We start from the raw sequence: 19,904 nt of genomic DNA on the forward strand, positions 1-19,904 counted from the left end.
AAACAGAAAAGTGGTGAGTACATATGTATTCACCCCTTTGCTATGAAGCCCCTAAATAAGATCTGGTGCAAGGAATTAACTTCAGAAGTTACCTAATTAGTTAAATAAAGTCCACCTGTGTGCAATCTGTGTCACATGATCTGTCACATGATCTCAGTATATATACAGCTGTTCTGAAAGGCCCCAGAGTCTGCAACACCACTAAGCAAGGGTCACCACCAAGCAAGCGGCACTATGAAGACCAAGGAGCTCTCCAAACAGGTCAGGGACAAATTTGTGGAGAAGTACAGATCAGGGTTGGCTTATATAAAAATATCAGACACTTTGAACATTCCACAGAGCCCCATTAAATCCAGTATTAAAAAATGGAAAGAATATGGCACCACAACAAACCTGCCAAGAAAGGGCTGTCCACCAAAACTCACAGACCAGGCAAGGAGGGCATTAATCGGAGAGGTAACAAAGAGACCAAAGATAACCCTGAAGGACCTGCAAAGCTCCACATGGGAGACTGGAGTATCTGTCCATAGGACCACTTTAAGCCACACATTCCACAGAGCTGGGCTTTACGGAAGAGTGTCCAGAAAAAAATAAGCAAACATATTTGGTGTTCACCAAAAGGCATGTGGGAGATTCTCCAAACATATGGAAGAAGGTACTCTGGTCAGATGAGACTAAACTTGAGCTTTTTGGCCATCAAGGAAAACGCTATGTCTGGTGAAAACCCAACACTTCTCGTCACCCCCAGAACACCATCCCAGTGACGCATGGTGGTGGCAGAATCATGCTGTGGGGATAATTTTTCATCATCAGGGACTGGGAAACTAGTCAGAATTGAAGGAATGATGGATGGAGCTTAATGCAGGGAAATTCTTGAGGGAAACATGTTTCAGTCTTCCAGAGATTTGAGACTGGGACGGAGGTTCACCTTCCAGCAGGACAATGACCCTAAGCATACTGCTAAAGCAACATTGAATGGTTTAAGGGGAAACATTTAAATGTCTTGGAATGGCCTAGTCAAAACCCGACCTCAATCCAATTGAGAATCTGTGGTATGACTTAAAGATTGCTGTACACAAGCAGAACCCATCCAACTTGAAGGAGCTGGAGCAGTTTTGCCTTGAAGAATGGGCAAAAATCTCAGTGGCTAGATGTGCCAAGCTTATATTATAGAGACATACCCCAAGAGACTTGCAGCTGTAATTGCTGCAAAAGGTGGCTCTACATAGTACTGACTTTGGGGGGGGTGATTAGTTATGCATGCTCAAGTTATCAGTTGTTTTGTCTTATTTCTTGTTGGTTCACAATAACACATATTTTGCATCTTCTAGTGGTAGGCATGTTGTGTAAATCTAATTATAAAAAATACAAATAAATCTATTTTAATTCCAGGTTGTAAGGCAACAAACCAGGAAAAAATGCCAAGGGGGTGTCACGTTCGGACTTTTATTTCCTTTGTTTTGTCTTTATTTTGTATTGTCAGGGCGTGAGTTGGGGTGGGCAGTCTATGTTTGTTTTTCTATGTTTGGTTTCTGTTTCGGCCAGGTATGGTTCTCAATCAGAAGCAGGTGTTGTTAGTTGTCTGAGAATCATACTTAGGTAGCCTGGGTTTCACTTTTGAGTTGTGGGTGTTTGTTTTCCGTGTGTGTGTTTGTTGCCACACGGTACTGTTTCGGTTTCGTTCGTTTCACGTTTATTGTTTTGTAGTTTTCAGTTTATGTCTTTAAATAAACGTTATGGACACTTACCACGCTGCTCATTGGTCCTCCGATCCTTCTCACTTCTCCTCCTCAGAAGAGGAGGAGGAATGCCGTTACAGGGGGGTGAATACTTTTGCAAGCCACTGTAAATGTCCATTAGTTATAATTCACATAATAATTCTAATTTCCTGTAGATGCAGGATTATTTTCCTGCTGTAGCAAACTGGCTCAAATTAAGATCCTTACACACCTCACTTAAATATCCAACCTCTGTATGTTTACAGTATAGCTGGCAAACATATTTCTGTTAGTTTGTGACATTATTCAGGGTGTGTGAATCGAGGGATCAAGGGGTCTTAAACCATAGGAAAAAAAGTGTATCAATGATACAGAATCAATAAATACAGACAAGACTAGACCTTGTGGCCTTGTGCTGAAATATGTTTGCCAGCTATACTGTAAACATACAGAGGTTGGATATTTAAATGAGGTGTATAAGGATAGGGGGTTTGCCGTAATAGAACAATCTTAATCTGGAGCCTATGTTGAACGTAGGAATCTCCTTATCATCTCAGTGGTTGCAAAAAGTCTGAAATAAATCTACATTGAGAGCAAATCAGTCTCAGCAAATTTGAATAAGTGAAACTTCCTGTCCATTCACATTTGTTTTGATGAACATGGATGAATCGGAAGTGACAGATGCATGTTTGTGTGGTGCTTTCTAGATAAGGATAGACAAGCTTTAATCGTCACCCCACAACATTTTCTTTGCGATCCAGAGCAGGTTAGGAGCTGCAGGATTCCTGTGTCTAACACAGCAGTGTTGGCTGGCTTGCGGTAACACAGGGGAAAGCTAATTAATTTTATATTGGAACGAATATGTTTACTGCGATGCTACGGAGGCCTGTGCTTTGGTTGATCACTAAAGGACCAGGTGCAGTGCTTGGGGCAGCCAATGTGCGCACACACACACACACACACACACACACACACACACACACACACACACACACACACACACACACACACACACACACACACTCACATACAGGCACCTAAAGACATATACAGGATACAAAAATTGTGTGTACAAAACATTTCAGAACCTCTTGCATAAAGATACATTCACACACACACTTCAGTTTTGTGGTAATTTCAGGCACAAGTGATGCTTATAAATAACATTTTCATAGTCTTCAATATTCCCTATGAATAATTCTGAATAAACTCCTATGATGAACCCAAAGCATTCAGGGACTGAGCGGCAGACATGAGAGGAAGTCTGTATCCATTAGTGCCTCTCAGAACCAGAACTTGCATACCTCACCATACATTTTGATAGAGGGATACATACTGTAACATGCTTTGAAAAAGCATAAAGGTAGAGCAGCACCACAGATATTGAGATACGCGAGATGCAAGGCTTTTCTCTCACATATTCACATACAGTATCTGCGCATGTGCACGGGTTCCCATCATGCTGTTCACAGCATGGTAGCCAGGCCACCAAAACAGCAGAGAAGTTGAGCCTCACACTTCTACGCTCTTAGTGGTTGTGGAAATTGACCCACTATACAGTTTAGCCTACTTTCTGCCATGTCATTATGCTCAGTCTACCTTTTAACCTTGACTTCTCATTCACTATTACAATATAGAGGATACCATCTATTGAAAATACCTATGATAGATAGCCTGAATACCTTATATATTTCAAATAATTACTCCATACATTTTCTCTGACTTCCAAAAGTACTATTTCAATTTTGAATGCCCTGCAGGACAGACAAATGTGCCAATTCACACACTTATCAAGAGAACATACCTGGTCATCCCTACTGCCTCTGATCTGGCGGACTCACTAAACGTAAATGGCTTTGTTTGTGAATTATGTCTGAGTGTTGGGAGTGTGCCCCTGGCTATTGCTTAATATAAGGAATGTGAAATTATTTATACTTTTACTTTTTATTTTGATACTTACATTTACATTTGATACTTAAGTATATTTAAAACCAAATACTTTTAGACTTTTACTCAAGTAGTATTTTACTGGGTGACTTTCCCCTTTACTTGAGTCATTTTCTATTAAGGCATCTTTAGTTTTTATCAAGTATGATATTTGGGACTTTTTACACCACTGATTTGGTCTTACATTAAGTCTCTCATGACAGCCTTAATGGAGTCAAATATAGCTGATTTGATCTTACATTAAGTCTCTCATGACAGCCTTAACGGAGTCAAATATAGCTGATTTGATCTTACATTAAGTCTCTCATGACAGCCTTAATGGAGTCAAATATAGCTGATTTGATCTTACATTAAGTCTCTCATGACAGCCTTAATGGAGTCAAATATAGCTGATTTGATCTTACATTAAGTCTCTCATGACAGCCTTAATGGAGTCAAATATAGCTGATTTGATCTTACATTAAGTCTCTCATGACAGCCTTAATGGAGTCAAATATAGCTGATTTGGTCTTACATTAAGTCTCTCATGACAGCCTTAATGGAGTCAAATATAGCTGATTTGATCTTAAATTAAGTCTCTCATGACAGCCTTAATGGAGTCAAATATAGCTGATTTGATCTTACATTAAGTCTCTCATGACAGCCTTAATGGAGTCAAATATAGCTGATTTGATCTTACATTAAGTCTCTCATGACAGCCTTAATGGAGTCAAATATAGCTGATTTGATCTTACATTAAGTCTCTCATGACAGCCTTAATGGAGTCAAATATAGCTGATTTGGTCTTACATTAAGTCTCTCATGACAGCCTTAATGGAGTCAAATATAGCTGATTTGATCTTACATTAAGTCTCTCATGACAGCCTTAATGGAGTCAAATATAGCTGATTTGATCTTACATTAAGTCTCTCATGACAGCCTTAATGGAGTCAAATATAGCTGATTTGATCTTACATTAAGTCTCTCATGACAGCCTTAATGGAGTCAAATATAGCTGATTTGATCTTACATTAAGTCTCTCATGACAGCCTTAATGGAGTCAAATATAGCTGATTTGATCTTACATTAAGTCTCTCATGACAGCCTTAATGGAGTCAAATATAGCTGATTTGATCTTACATTAAGTCTCTCATGACAGCCTTAATGGAGTCAAATATAGCTGATTTGATCTTACATTAAGTCTCTCATGACAGCCTTAACGGAGTCAAATATAGCTGATTTGATCTTACATTAAGTCTCTCATGACAGCCTTAATGGAGTCAAATATAGCTGATTTGATCTTACATTAAGTCTCTCATGACAGCCTTAATGGAGTCAAATATAGCTGATTTGATCTTACATTAAGTCTCTCATGACAGCCTTAATGGGGTCAAATATAGCTGATTTGATCTTACATTAAGTCTCTCATGACAGCCTTAACGGAGTCAAATATAGCTGATTTGATCTTACATTAAGTCTCTCATGACAGCCTTAATGGAGTCAAATATAGCTGATTTGGTCTTACATTAAGTCTCTCATGACAGCCTTAATGGAGTCAAATATAGCTGATTTGATCTTACATTAAGTCTCTCATGACAGCCTTAATGGAGTCAAATATAGCTGATTTGATCTTACATTAAGTCTCTCATGACAGCCTTAATGGAGTCAAATATAGCTGATTTGGTCTTACATTAAGTCTCTCATGACAGCCTTAATGGAGTCAAATATAGCTGATTTGATCTTACATTAAGTCTCTCATGACAGCCTTAATGGAGTCAAATATAGCTGATTTGATCTTACATTAAGTCTCTCATGACAGCCTTAATGGAGTCAAATATAGCTGATTTGATCTTACATTAAGTCTCTCATGACAGCCTTAATGAAGTCAAATATAGCTGATTTGGTCTTACATTAAGTCTCTCATGACAGCCTTAACGGAGTCAAATATAGCTGATTTGATCTTACATTAAGTCTCTCATGACAGCCTTAATGGAGTCAAATATAGCTGATTTGGTCTTACATTAAGTCTCTCATGACAGCCTTAATGGAGTCAAATATAGCTGATTTGATCTTACATTAAGTCTCTCATGACAGCCTTAATGGAGTCAAATATAGCTGATTTGGTCTTACATTAAGTCTCTCATGACAGCCTTAATGGAGTCAAATATAGCTGATTTGATCTTACATTAAGTCTCTCATGACAGCCTTAATGGAGTCAAATATAGCTGATTTGATCTTACATTAAGTCTCTCATGACAGCCTTAATGGAGTCAAATATAGCTGATTTGGTCTTACATTAAGTCTCTCATGACAGCCTTAACGGAGTCAAATATAGCTGATTTGATCTTACATTAAGTCTCTCATGACAGCCTTAATGGAGTCAAATATAGCTGATTTGATCTTACATTAAGTCTCTCATGACAGCCTTAATGGAGTCAAATATAGCTGATTTGATCTTACATTAAGTCTCTCATGACAGCCTTAATGGAGTCAAATATAGCTGATTTGGTCTTACATTAAGTCTCTCATGACAGCCTTAATGGAGTCAAATATAGCTGATTTGATCTTACATTAAGTCTCTCATGACAGCCTTAACGGAGTCAAATATAGCTGATTTGATCTTACATTAAGTCTCTCATGACAGCCTTAATGGAGTCAAATATAGCTGATTTGGTCTTACATTAAGTCTCTCATGACAGCCTTAATGGAGTCAAATATAGCTGATTTGATCTTACATTAAGTCTCTCATGACAGCCTTAATGGAGTCAAATATAGCTGATTTGGTCTTACATTAAGTCTCTCATGACAGCCTTAATGGAGTCAAATATAGCTGATTTGATCTTACATTAAGTCTCTCATGACAGCCTTAATGGAGTCAAATATAGCTGATTTGATCTTACATTAAGTCTCTCATGACAGCCTTAATGGAGTCAAATATAGCTGATTTGGTCTTACATTAAGTCTCTCATGACAGCCTTAATGGAGTCAAATATAGCTGATTTGGTCTTACATTAAGTCTCTCATGACAGCCTTAATGGAGTCAAATATAGCTGATTTGGTCTTACATTAAGTCTCTCATGACAGCCTTAATGGAGTCAAATATAGCTGATTTGGTCTTACATTAAGTCTCTCATGACAGCCTTAATGGAGTCAAATATAGCTGATTTGGTTGTGTATGCAAAAAATATATATACTGAACAAAAAAATAAATGCAACATGCAACAATTTCAATGATTTTATTGTGTTACAGTTCATATAAAGAAATCAGTCAATTGAAATAAATTCATTAGGCCCTAATCTATGGATTTCACATGACTGGGAATACAGATATGCATATTTTAGTCACATATACCTTAAATAAAAGGTAGGGGCGTGGATCAGTATCTGGTGTGACCACCATTTGCCTCGTGCAGCGCGACACATCTCCTTCACATAGAGTTGACCAGGCTGTGGATTGTGGCCTGTGGAATGTTGTCCCACTCCTCTTCAACGGCTGGGCGAAGTTTCTGGTTGGGAACTGGAACATGCTGTTGTACTCGTAGATCCAGAGAATTCCAAACATGCTCAATCAATGACATGTCTGGTGAGAATGCAGGCCGTAGAAGAACTTGGACATTTTCAGTCTCAGGAATTGTGTACATGCCTAGTTAAATAAATAAAAGGTTACATATTTTGGTGGCGAACTAATGGCATGACAATGGGCCTCAGAATCTTGCCACAATATCTCTATGCATCAGCGGAGGCTGCTGAGAGGAGGGACGGTTCATAGTAATGGCTGGAACAAAGTGAATAGAATGGCATCAAACCACGTGTTTGATGTATTTGATACCATTCCACTGATTCCGCTCCAGTCATTACCACGAGCCCATTTTCCCCAATTAATGTGCCACCAGCCTCCTGTTCTGTGCATTCAAATTGCCATAGATAAAATGCAATTGTGTTCGTTGTCTGTAGCTTATGCCTGCCCATACCATAATCCCACTGTCACCAATCTGTTTACAACCTTGATATCAGCAAACCTCTCATACACACAATGCCATACACGTGGTCTGCGGTTCTCAGGCCGGTTGAACGTACTGCCAAATTCTCTAAAACGACTTTGGTAAAGAAATTAACATTAAACTCTCTGGCATCAGCTCTGGTGGACATTCCTGCAGTCAGCATGCCAATTGCACTCTCCCTCAAAACTTGAGACATCTGTGGCATTGTGTTGTATGACAAAACTGCACATTTTAGGGTGGCCTTCTATTGTTCTCAGTACAAGGTGCACCTGATAATGTTGTTTAATCAGCTTCTTGATATGCCATATCTGTCAGGTGGATGGATTATCTTGGCAAAGGAGAAATGCTCACTAACAGGGATGAAAACAAATTTGTGCACAGATTTTGAGAGAAATAAGCTTTTTGTGCGTATGGAACATTTCTGGGATATTTTATTTCAGCTCATGAAACATGGAACCAACACTTCACGTTTATATTTTTGTTCAGTGTATATAAAACATGTTTTTACTGTTACATACACTGGATAGGTGCAGTGGAATGTGTTGTTTTACAGGGTCAGGCAGAGTAGCACAGCGCCTCTGGAGCAAATTAGGGTTAAGTGCCTTGTTCAAGGGCACATAGACAGATTTGTCAGCTTCACGACTCGGGTATTCAAACCAGCGACCTTTCTGTTCCTGACCCAATGCTCTAACTAAACTACCTGCCACCCTATTAATCTAACAGTAAAATGATTGTGTTGAGACTGAAAGCACTCCCTTATATAGTAAGGAAGCTAATTCAACAGATGTGAGAGGTCAGGGGTGAACACAGTGCTAACAGCTGCAGGGCCCAGGGAGCAGGTTTGAGGTGGATGGCAGGCTTGGATACATGGGAATCACACGGGAGCAGAGCTGAGAAAGTCAGGTGTGAGACCTTGATAAAAGTCAGAATTACATTTTAATTAAAAGTAACACTAATGGAGGCAGATAACACAAAAAGTATAAAATACGTGTTCACTTAAAAGTTCAGATTTGATGGCATTTTTAAAGCATCACCGGCATTATATATTAAACAACATGAGTCTTTGGTGAATCTAAACAAAGTCAGCAAGGTGCCCTCTTTGTTGATGTGAGCCTTGAGGTGACCTCCCCTCCTCTGAGAGCACGATCCAGGCAGCTTGAAATCAAATGTTGACAAAGAATTGCAGACCCTATCAGAATGCTGAAGTGAGGGCCATGGTGACCAGACCACTGTGGTTTACTGCCTGCCGTCATGGGGCTTTGAAGAGTGCATGACCTTCATGTAAATTAGCCCACATCTCATTAGCTCTCCACAGGCGTATGGAGAGCAGGTGTAGGTGGACATATTAGGACATACAGTACCAGTCAAAAGTTTGGACACAACTACTCATTTAATGATTTTTCTTTATTTTTTACTATTTACTACATTGTAGAATAATAGTGAAGACATCACAACTATGAAATAACACATATGGAATCAAAATATATTTTATCTTTTAGATTCTTCAAAGTAGTCACCCTTTGCTTTGATGACAGCTTTGCACACTCTTGGCATTCTCTCAACCAGCGTCACCTGGAACGCTTTTCTTGAAGGAGTTCCCACATATGCTGAGCACAGACATATTGTGTTCCAAGATGGCGTAGCAGTAAGTCGTCCTGTCGTGTCCCTTGTATATATCGTTTCTTTTTCGTTTTTTTTTACATATTTTTCTAAGCATATCTCTTTAAAAACATTTTGCTAAACCTAAGCTTCCAATACTCTCCTGCAACCCGCCTCACCCAACGTAGCTATTTTTCTTAAAGTATTTATATTTACTTCGGAACCGGAACCCCTCAACTGAAGCTAGCCAGCTAACCACCAGCTGTGCTAGCGGTCTTCAGCTAACCGGTCATCAGCTAACCTTTAGCTCGGAAAGCTCTCGCCAGTTCGAACAACGCGACTCTAACCAGAGCACAACGGACCTATTTATTTTTTTCATCCCCGGATTCATCCCCGGATTCCCACCGCAAACAGAACATTTCTCAGCTGGATCTTCACAACTAGCTATCTAGCTAAACCGCAACCCCGGATGATTGCTCCTGGCTAGCGTTTCCACCCACTTAGCTTGAAGCTAGCACGGCCAGCGCACCTGTGCTACCACCGTAGCATACTCCTGGGCTACAATACCCGGGCCCACGACCGGTCTATCGATGTCACCGCATGAAGAGGAATAAACAGACTCACCCCATCGCGAAGTCCCCCAAAGGCTAACTCTCTAGCCCTCGCTATCTCCCTGCTTGCTAATTAGGCCTGCTAACTGCTAGCTTGTCCAGCTCCGGTCCGCTAACTGCTACCTTGTTTACCCCGGGCCTACAAACTGTTAGCTTGTTAGCACAGGCCTGCTAACCGTCTGAATCGCCGCGTCCCAAACACTCACTGGATCCATATTTACTTTCTATCTCTTTTTGATTTTTAACTTGTTTATACCTTCCGGAAACCTGCCTCACCCAATGTGATACGGAATCGCTATTATTTTAAATTTTTAGTACACACTCAAGAACCCCCAGAAGCTAACCAGCTAACTAGCTACAAGCTATTTAGTCATTGTTAGTTTTTTTAACCTGGATAACACTCGCCAGTCCAGCTTCCCTGCCCCATCCACCGCTGCCTCCTGGACACTGATCTCTTGGCTACATAGCTGATGCACGCTGGACTGTCCATTAATCACGGTACTCTATTCTGCTTGTTTGTTTTATCTGTTGGCCCCGTTGCCTAGTCAACGCCATTTTACCTGCTGTTGTTGTGCTAGCTGATTAGCTGTTGTCTCACCTACTGTCTAGCTAGCTTTCCCAACTCAACACCTGTGATTACTGTATGCCTCGCTGTATGTCTCAAGTGTCAATATGCCTTGTATACTGTTGTTCAGGTTAGTTATCATTGTTTTAGTTCACAATGGAGCCCCTAGTTCCACTCTTCATACCCCTGATAACTCCTTTGTCCCACCTCCCACACATGCGGTGACCTCACCCATTACAACCAGCATGTCCAGCGATACAACCTCTCTCATCATCACCCAGTGCCTGGGCTTACCTCCGCTGTACCCGCACCCCACCATACCCCTGTCTGCGCATTATGCCCTGAATATATTCTACCATGCCCAGAAACCTGCTCCTCTTATTCTCTGTCCCCAACGCTCTAGGCGACCAGTTTTGATAGCCTTTAGCCGCACTCTCATACTACTCCTTCTCTGTTCCGCGGGTGATGTGGAGGTAAACCCAGGCCCTGCATGTCCCCAGGCACCCTCATTTGTTGACTTCTGTGATCGAAAAAGCCTTGGTTTCATGCATGTCAACATCAGAAGCCTCCTCCCTAAGTTTGTTTTACTCACTGCTCTAGCACACTCTGCTAACCCTGATGTCCTTGCTGTGTCTGAATCCTGGCTCAGGAAGGCCACCAAAAATTCAGAGATTTCCATACCCAACTATAACATCTTCCGTCAAGATAGAACTGCCAAAGGGGGAGGAGTTGCAGTCTACTGCAGAGATAGCCTGCAAAGTAATGTCATACTTTCCAGGTCCATACCCAAACAGTTCGAACTACTAATCTTGAAAATTACTCTCTCCAGAAATAAGTCTCTCACTGTTGCCGCCTGCTACCGACCTCCCTCAGCTCCCAGCTGTGCCCTGGACACCATTTGTGAATTGATCGCCCCCCATCTAGCTTCAGAGTTTGTTCTGTTAGGTGACCTAAACTGGGATATGCTTAACACCCCGGCAGTCCTACAATCTAAGCTAGATGCCCTCAATCTCACACAAATCATCAAGGAACCCACCAGGTACAACCCTAACTCTGTAAACAAGGGCACCCTCATAGACGTCATCCTGACCAACTGGCCCTCCAAATACACCTCCGCTGTCTTCAACCAGGATCTCAGCGATCACTGCCTCATTGCCTGTATCCGCTACGGAGCCGCAGTCAAACGACCACCCCTCATCACTGTCAAACGCTCCCTAAAACACTTCTGTGAGCAGGCCTTCCTAATCGACCTGGCCCGGGTATCCTGGAAGGACATTGACCTCATCCCGTCAGTTGAGGATGCCTGGTCATTCTTTAAAAGTAACTTCCTCACCATTTTAGATAAGCATGCTCCGTTCAAAAAATGCAGAACTAAGAACAGATACAGCCCTTGGTTCACCCCAGACCTGACTGCCCTCGACCAGCACAAAAACATCCTGTGGCGGACTGCAATAGCATCGAATAGTCCCCGTGATATGCAACTGTTCAGGGAAGTCCGGAACCAATACACGCAGTCAGTCAGGAAAGCTAAGGCCAGCTTCTTCAGGCAGAAGTTTGCATCCTGTAGCTCCAACTCCAAAAAGTTCTGGGACACTGTGAAGTCAATGGAGAACAAGAGCACCTCCTCCCAGCTGCCCACTGCACTGAGGCTAGGTAACACGGTCACCACCGATAAATCCATGATTATCGAAAACTTCAATGAGCATTTCTCAACGGCTGGCCATGCCTTCCGCCTGGCTACTTCAACCTCGGCCAACAGCCCCGCCCCCCCCGCTGCTCCTCGCCCAAGCCTCTCCAGGTTCTCCTTTACCCAAATCCAGATAGCAGATGTTCTGAAAGAGCTGCAAAACCTGGACCCGTACAAATCAGCTGGGCTTGACAATCTGGACCCTCTATTTCTGAAACTATCCGCCACCATTGTCGCTACCCCTATTACCAGCCTGTTCAACCTCTCTTTCATATCGTCTGAGATCCCCAAGGATTGGAAAGCTGCCGCAGTCATCCCCCTCTTCAAAGGGGGAGACACCCTGGACCCAAACTGTTACAGACCTATATCCATCCTGCCCTGCCTATCTAAGATCTTCGAAAGCCAAGTCAACAAACAGGTCACTGACCATCTCGAATCCCACTGTACCTTCTCCGCTGTGCAATCTGGTTTCCGAGCCGGTCACGGGTGCACCTCAGCCACACTCAAGGTACTAAACGATATCATAACCGCCATTGATAAAAGACAGTACTGTGCAGCCGTCTTCATCGACCTTGCCAAGGCTTTCGACTCTGTCAATCACCATATTCTTATCGGCAGACTCAGTAGCCTCGGTTTTTCGGATGACTGCCTTGCCTGGTTCACCAATTACTTTGCAGACAGAGTTCAGTGTGTCAAATCGGAGGGCATGCTGTCCGGTCCTCTGGCAGTCTCTATGGGGGTGCCACAGGGTTCAATTCTCGGGCCGACTCTTTTCTCTGTATACATCAATGATGTTGCTCTTGCTGCGGGCGATTCCCTGATCCACCTCTACGCAGACGACACCATTCTATATACTTTCGGCCCGTCATTGGACACTGTGCTATCTAACCTCCAAACAAGCTTCAATGCCATACAACACGTGGCCTCCGACTGCTCTTAAACGCTAGTAAAACCAAATGCATGCTTTTCAACCGATCGCTGCCTGCACCCGCATCCCCGCCTAGCATCACCACCCTGGATGGTTCCGACCTAGAATATGTGGACATCTATAAGTACCTAGGTGTCTGGCTAGACTGCAAACTCTCCTTCCAGACTCATATCAAACATCTCCAATCGAAAATCAAATCAAGAGTCGGCTTTCTATTCCGCAACAAAGACTCCTTCACTCACGCCGCCAAGCTTACCCTAGTAAAACTGACTATCCTACCGATCCTCGACTTCGGCGATGTCATCTACAAAATGGCTTCCAACACTCTACTCAGCAAACTGGATGCAGTCTATCACAGTGCCATCCATTTTGTCACTAAAGCACCTTATACCACCCACCACTGCGACTTGTATGCTCTAGTCGGCTGGCCCTCGCTACATATTCGTCGCCAGACCCACTGGCTCCAGGTCATCTACAAGTCCATGCTAGGTAAAGCTCCGCCTTATCTCAGCTCACTGGTCACGATGGCAACACCCATCCGTAGCACGCGCTCCAGCAGGTGTATCTCACTGATCATCCCTAAAGCCAACACCTCATTTGGCCGCCTTTCGTTCCAGTACTCTGCTGCCTGTGACTGGAACAAATTGCAAAAATCGCTGAAGTTGGAGACTTTTATCTCCCTCACCAACTTCAAACATCAGCTATCTGAGCAGCTAACCGATCGCTGCAGCTGTACATAGTCTATTGGTAAATAGCCCACCCATTTTCACCTACCTCATCCCCATACTGTTTTTATTTATTTATTTTTCTGCTCTTTTGCACACCAATATCTCTACCTGTACACGACCATCTGATCATTTATCACTCCAGTGTTAATCTGCAAAATTGTAATTATTCGCCTACCTCATGCCTTTTGCACACATTGTATATAGACTCCCCCTTTGTTTTCTACTGTGTTATTGACTTGTTAATTGTTTACTCCATGTGTAACTCTGTGTTGTCTGCTCATACTGCTATGCTTTATCTTGGCCAGGTCGCAGTTGCAAATGGGAACTTGTTCTCAACTAGCCTACCTGGTTAAATAAAGGTGAAATAAAAATAAAAAATAAAACTTGTTGACTGCTTTTCCTTCACTCTGCGGTCCAACTCATCCCAAACCATCTCAATTGGGTTGAGGTCGGGTGATTGTGGAGATCAGGTCATCTGAAGCAGCACTCCATCACTCTCCTTATTGGTCAAATAACGCTTACACAGCCTGGATGTGTGTTGGGTCATTGTGCTGTTGAAAAACAAATGATAGTCCCACTAAGCCCAAACCAGATGGGATGGCGTATTGCTGCAGAATGCTGTGGTAGCCATGCTGGTTAAGTGTGCCTTGAATTCTAAATAAATCAAATCAAATCCAATTTTATTGGTCACATACACATGGTTAGCAGATGTTATTGCGAGTGTAGTGAAATGCTTATTCTTCTAGATCTGACAGTGCAGCAGTATCTTACAGGTAATATCTAACAATTCCACAATAAAACCTAATATCTAACAAATTCCACAACAAAACCTAATACACACAATCTAGTAAAGGAATGGGATGAGAATATATAAACATAAAATATATGGATGTGCCGAAAACCCTCAGTGACAGAGCGGCTAAGATGCAATAGATAGTGTAGTATACAGTATATACATGAGATAAGTAACGCAAGAGATGTAAACATTCTTAAACTGGCATTATTTTAGTGACTAGTGTTCCATTTATTAAAGTGTCCAATGATTTCAAGTCTGTAGGTAGGCAGCTGCCTCTCTGTGCTAGTGATGGCTGTTTAACTATCTGATGGCCTTGACATAGAAACTGTTTTTCAATCTCTCTGTCACAGCTTTGACGCACCTGTACTGACCTCGCCTTCTGGACGGAAGCAGGGTGAACAGGCAGTGGCTCGGGTGGTTAAAGTCCTTGATGGTCTTTTTTGCCTTCCTGTGACATTGGGTGTTGTAGGTGTCCTAGAGGGCAGGTAGTTTGCCCCTGGTGATGTGTTGTGCAGACAGCACCACCCTCTGGAGAGCCTTGCGGTTTTGGGCGGTGCAGTTGCCGTACCAGGCGATGATACAGCCCGACAGGATGCTCTCGATTGTGCACCTATAAAGTCAGTAAGGGTTTTCGGTGACAAGCCACATTTTTTCAGACTCCTTAGGTTGAAGAGGCACTGTTGCGCCTTCGTTACCACACGGTCTGTGTGAGTTGACCATTTCAGTTTGTCGGTGATATGTACACAGAGGAATTTAAAACTTTCCACCTTCTCCACTGCTGTCCCGTCGATGTGGATAGGGGCGTGCTCCCTTTGCTGTTTCCTGAAGTCCACCATCATCTCTTTTGTTTTGCTGACATTGAGTGAGAGGTTATTTTCCTGACACCACACTCCGAGGGCCCTCACCTCCTCCCTGTAGGCCGACTCGTCATGGTTGGTAATAAAGCCTACCTCTGCTGTGTCGTCTGCAAACTTTATGATTTGGAGGCGTGCATGGCCACGCAGTCGTGGGTGAACAGGGAGTACAGGAGGGGGCTGAGAACGCACCCTTGTGGGGTCCTAGTGTTGAGGAGCAGCGGGGTGGAGATGTTGTTTCCTACCCTCACCACCTGGGGGCGGCCCATCAGGAAGTCCAGGACCCACTTGCACTGGGCGGGGTCAAGACCCAGGGACTCAAGCTTAATGATGAGTTTGGAGGGTACTATGGTGTTGAATGCTGTAGTCAATGAACAGCATTCTTACATAGGTATTCCTCTTGTCCAGATGGGATAGGGCAGTGTGCAGTGTGATGGCGATTGCATCGTGTGGGGACCTATTGGGGCGGTAAGCAAATTGAAGTGGGTCTAGGGTGACAGGTAGGGTGGAGGTGATATGATCCTTGACTAGTCTCTCAAAGCACTTCATGATGACATAAGTGAGTGCTACGGGGCGATAGTCATTTAGTTCAGTTACCTTGGCTTTCTTGGGAACAGGAACAATGGTGGCAATCTTGAAGCACATGGGGACAGCAGACTGGGATAAGGATTGATTGAATATGTCTGTAAACACAGCCGCCAGCTGGTCTGCACATGCTGTGAAGACGCGGCTAGGGATGCCGTCTGGGCTGGCAGCCTTGCAAGGGTTAACACGTTTAAATGTTTTACTCACGTCGGCCATGGAGAAGGAGAACCCACAGTCTTTGGCAGCGGGCCGTGTCGGTGGCACTGTATTGTCCTCAAAGCGTGCAAAGAAGTTGTTTAATTTGTCTGGAAGCAAGATGTCGATGTCCACGACGGGCCTGTTTTTCTTTTTGTAATCCGGGATTGTCTGCAGACTCTGCCACATACATCTTGTGTTTGAGCCGTTGAATTGTGACTCCACTTTGTCTCTATACTGACACTTTGCTTGTTTGATTGCTTTACGGAGGGAATAACTACACTGTTTGTATTTGGCCATATTCCCAGTTGCCTTGCCATGATTAAATGTGGTGGTATGTGCTTTCAGTTTTGCGCGAATGCTGTAATCAATCCACGGTTTCTGGTTAGGGAAGGTTTTAATAGTCACAGTGGGTACAACATCTCCTATACACTTCCTTAAAAACTTGCTCACAGAGTCAGCGTATACGTCAATGTTGTTCTCTGAGGCTCCCCGGAACATATCCCAGTCCATGTGATCGAAGTAATCTTGAAGCGTGGAATCCGATTGGTCAGACCAGCGTTGGATAGACCTAAGCACGGCGCTTCCTGTTTTAGTTTTTACCTATAGTAGGGGAGCATCAAGATGGAGTCATGGTCAGATTTGCCAAAAGGAGAGCGGGGTAGGGCCTTGTATGCATCGCGGAAGTGAGCGTAGCAATGGTCGAGCATGTTGCTCGCTTGTGTACTGCAATCAATATGCTGATAGAAATTAGGTAGCCTTGTTCTCAAATTAGCTTTGTTAAATCCCCAGCTACAATAAATGCAGCCTCGGGATATATGGCTTCCAGTTTGCATAAAGTCCAGTGAAGTTCCTTGATGGCCGTCTTGGTATCCAATTGCGGGAGGATATACACGGCTGTGACGATAACCAAGGAGAGTTCTTTTGGGAGATAATATGGTCAGCATTTGATTGTGAGGAATTCTAGGTCAGGAGAACAAAAGGACTTGAGTTCCTGTATGTTGTTACAATTACACGATGAGTCATTAATCGTGAAACATACACCCCCACCCTTCTTCTTACCGGAGAGATGTTTATTCCTGTTGGCGCAATGCATTGAACATTCCGTTGACTGTACTGACACTGAGAGCATGTCCCAAGCTAGACATGTTTCCGTGAAACAGAGTATGTTACAATCCCGGATATCTCTTTGGAAAACAACTCTTGCCCTGATTTCGTCGGCTTTGTTAACTATGGACTAGACATTAGCGAGTAATATACTCTGGAGCGGTGGGTAGTGTGCACGCATCCGAAGCCTCACTAGAAGACCACTCCGGCACCCTCTCCTATGGCGGCGTTGTTTTGGGTCGGCCTCTGGCATCAGTTGAAATGGCCTGGGAGGTGCAGACAAAGGATCCACTTTGGGAAAGTTCGTATGCTGGTTGTGCTGATAAATTGACGTCTCTCTGATATCCAATAGTTCTTCCCGGCTGTATGTAATAACACTTAAGCTTTTCTGGGCTAACAATGTAAGAACTACAGTGAGGGAAAAAAGTATTTGATCCCCTGCTGATTTTGTATGTTTGCCCACTGACAAAGAAATTATCAGTCTATAATTTTAATGGTAGGTTTATTTGAACGCATGTCAAAAATGTTATAAATTGATTTGCATTTTAATGAGGGAAATAAGTATCTGACCCCCTCTCAATCAGAAAGATTTCTGGCTCCCAGGTGTCTTTTATACAGGTAACGAGATGAGATTAGGAGCACACTCTTAAAGCACATTACGGTCCTGGAGTGGCCTAGCCAGTCTCCAGACCTTAATCCCATAGAAAATATGTGGAGGGAGCTGAAGGTTCGAGTTGCTAAACGTCAGCCTCGAAACCTTAATGACTTGGAGAAGATCTGCAAAGAGGAGTGGGACAAAATCCCTCCTGAGATGTGTGCAAACCTGGTGGCCAACTACAAGAAATGTCTGACTTTTGTGTTGCCAACAAAGGTTTTGCCACCAAGTACTAAGTCATGTTTTGCAGAGGGGTCAAATACTTATTTCCCTCATTAAAATGCAAATCAATTTATAACATTTTTGACGTGTTTTTCTGTATTTTTTTGTTGTTATTCTGTCTCTCACTGTTCAAATAAACCTACCATTAAAATTATAGACTGATAATTTCTTTGTCAGTGGGCAAACATACAAAATCAGCAGGGGATCAAATACTTTTTTCCCTCACTGTAAGACATAAAAAAATCAAAATACTGCAGTTTCCTAAGGACTAGAAGCGAAGCTTCCATCTCTATCGGAGCTATCTTCCTTCTGACAGTGTCACCAGTAAAGCACCACCACACCATCACACCTCCTCCTCCATGCTTCACAGTGGGAACAACACATGCAGAGATCATTCGTTCACCTACTCTGCATCTTTTCTTCTTATTGGTGTCCTTTAGTAGTGGTGTCTTTGCAGAAATTCAACCATGAAGGCCTGATTCACGCAGTCTCCTCTGAACAGTTGATGTAGAGATGTGTCTGTTACTTGAAGTCTGTGAAGCATTTATTTGGGCTGCAATTTCTGAGGCTGGTAACTCTAACTCAGGGTCTTCCTTTCCTGTGGCAGTCCTCATGGGAGCCAGTTCCATCATAGCGCTTGATGCACTTGAAGAAACTTTCAAAGTTCATGATATTTACCGCATTGACTGACCTTCATGTTAAAGTAATGATGGACTGCTGTATCTCTTTGCTTATTTGAGCTGTTCTTGCCATAATATGGACTTGGTCATTTACCAAATAGGGCTATCTTCTGTATACCAACCCTTACCATGACACAACACAACTTATTGGCTCAAACGCATTAACTTTTAACAAGGCACACCTGTTAAAACTTCTTGGTGACAGGGGTGCTTTTATTTTGCAGTATGCAGTATTTTCACGTCCGGATGAAATGCATGCCCAAATTCAACTGCCTGCTACTCATCCCCAGAAGATAAGATATGCATTTTATTAGTATATTTGGATAGGAAACACTCTGAAGTTTCTAAAACTGTTTGAATATTGTCTGTGAGTATAACAGAACTTATTTAGCAGGCGAAACCAAGAGGACATACCATTCAGATTTTTTTTGAGGTCACTCTCTATTCAATGGGTTTTCATTGGGAATGCAGATTTCTAAGAGACCTTCTTGCAGTTCCTACCGCTTCCACTGGATGTCAGTCTTTAGAAATTGGTTGAGGTTTTTCCTTTGAGAAATGAAGAAGTAGCCCTGTTCAGAACAAGAGGTCACTTGTAGTTTCCTCCTGTATTGAACACAGATCATCCCGTTTTCAATTTTATCGATTATTTACGTTAAAAAATACCTAAAGTTGTATTACAAAAGTAGTTTGAAATGTTTGGCAAAGTTTACATGTAACTTTTGAGATATTTTGTAGTCACGTTGCGCAAGTTGGAACTGGTTTTTTTCTGGATCAAACATGCGACAAATAAATTGACATTTTGGATATATATCGACGGAATTCATCGAACAAAAGGACCATTTGTGATGTTTATGGGACATATTGGAGTGCCAACAAAAGAAGCTCGTCAAAGGTAAGGCATGAATTATATTTTTATTTCTGCGTTTTGTGTCGTGCCTGCAGGGTTGAAATATGCTTTTCTCTCTTTGTTTACGGAGATGCCATCCTCAGATAATAGCATCGTTTGCTTTCATTTAAAAGCCTTTTTAAAATCTGATATGTCGGCTG

This window comes from Oncorhynchus mykiss, chromosome 16, assembly GCF_057628025.1.
Source record: "Oncorhynchus mykiss isolate SJ-2025 chromosome 16, ASM5762802v1, whole genome shotgun sequence".
Classification (NCBI taxonomy): domain Eukaryota; kingdom Metazoa; phylum Chordata; class Actinopteri; order Salmoniformes; family Salmonidae; genus Oncorhynchus; species Oncorhynchus mykiss.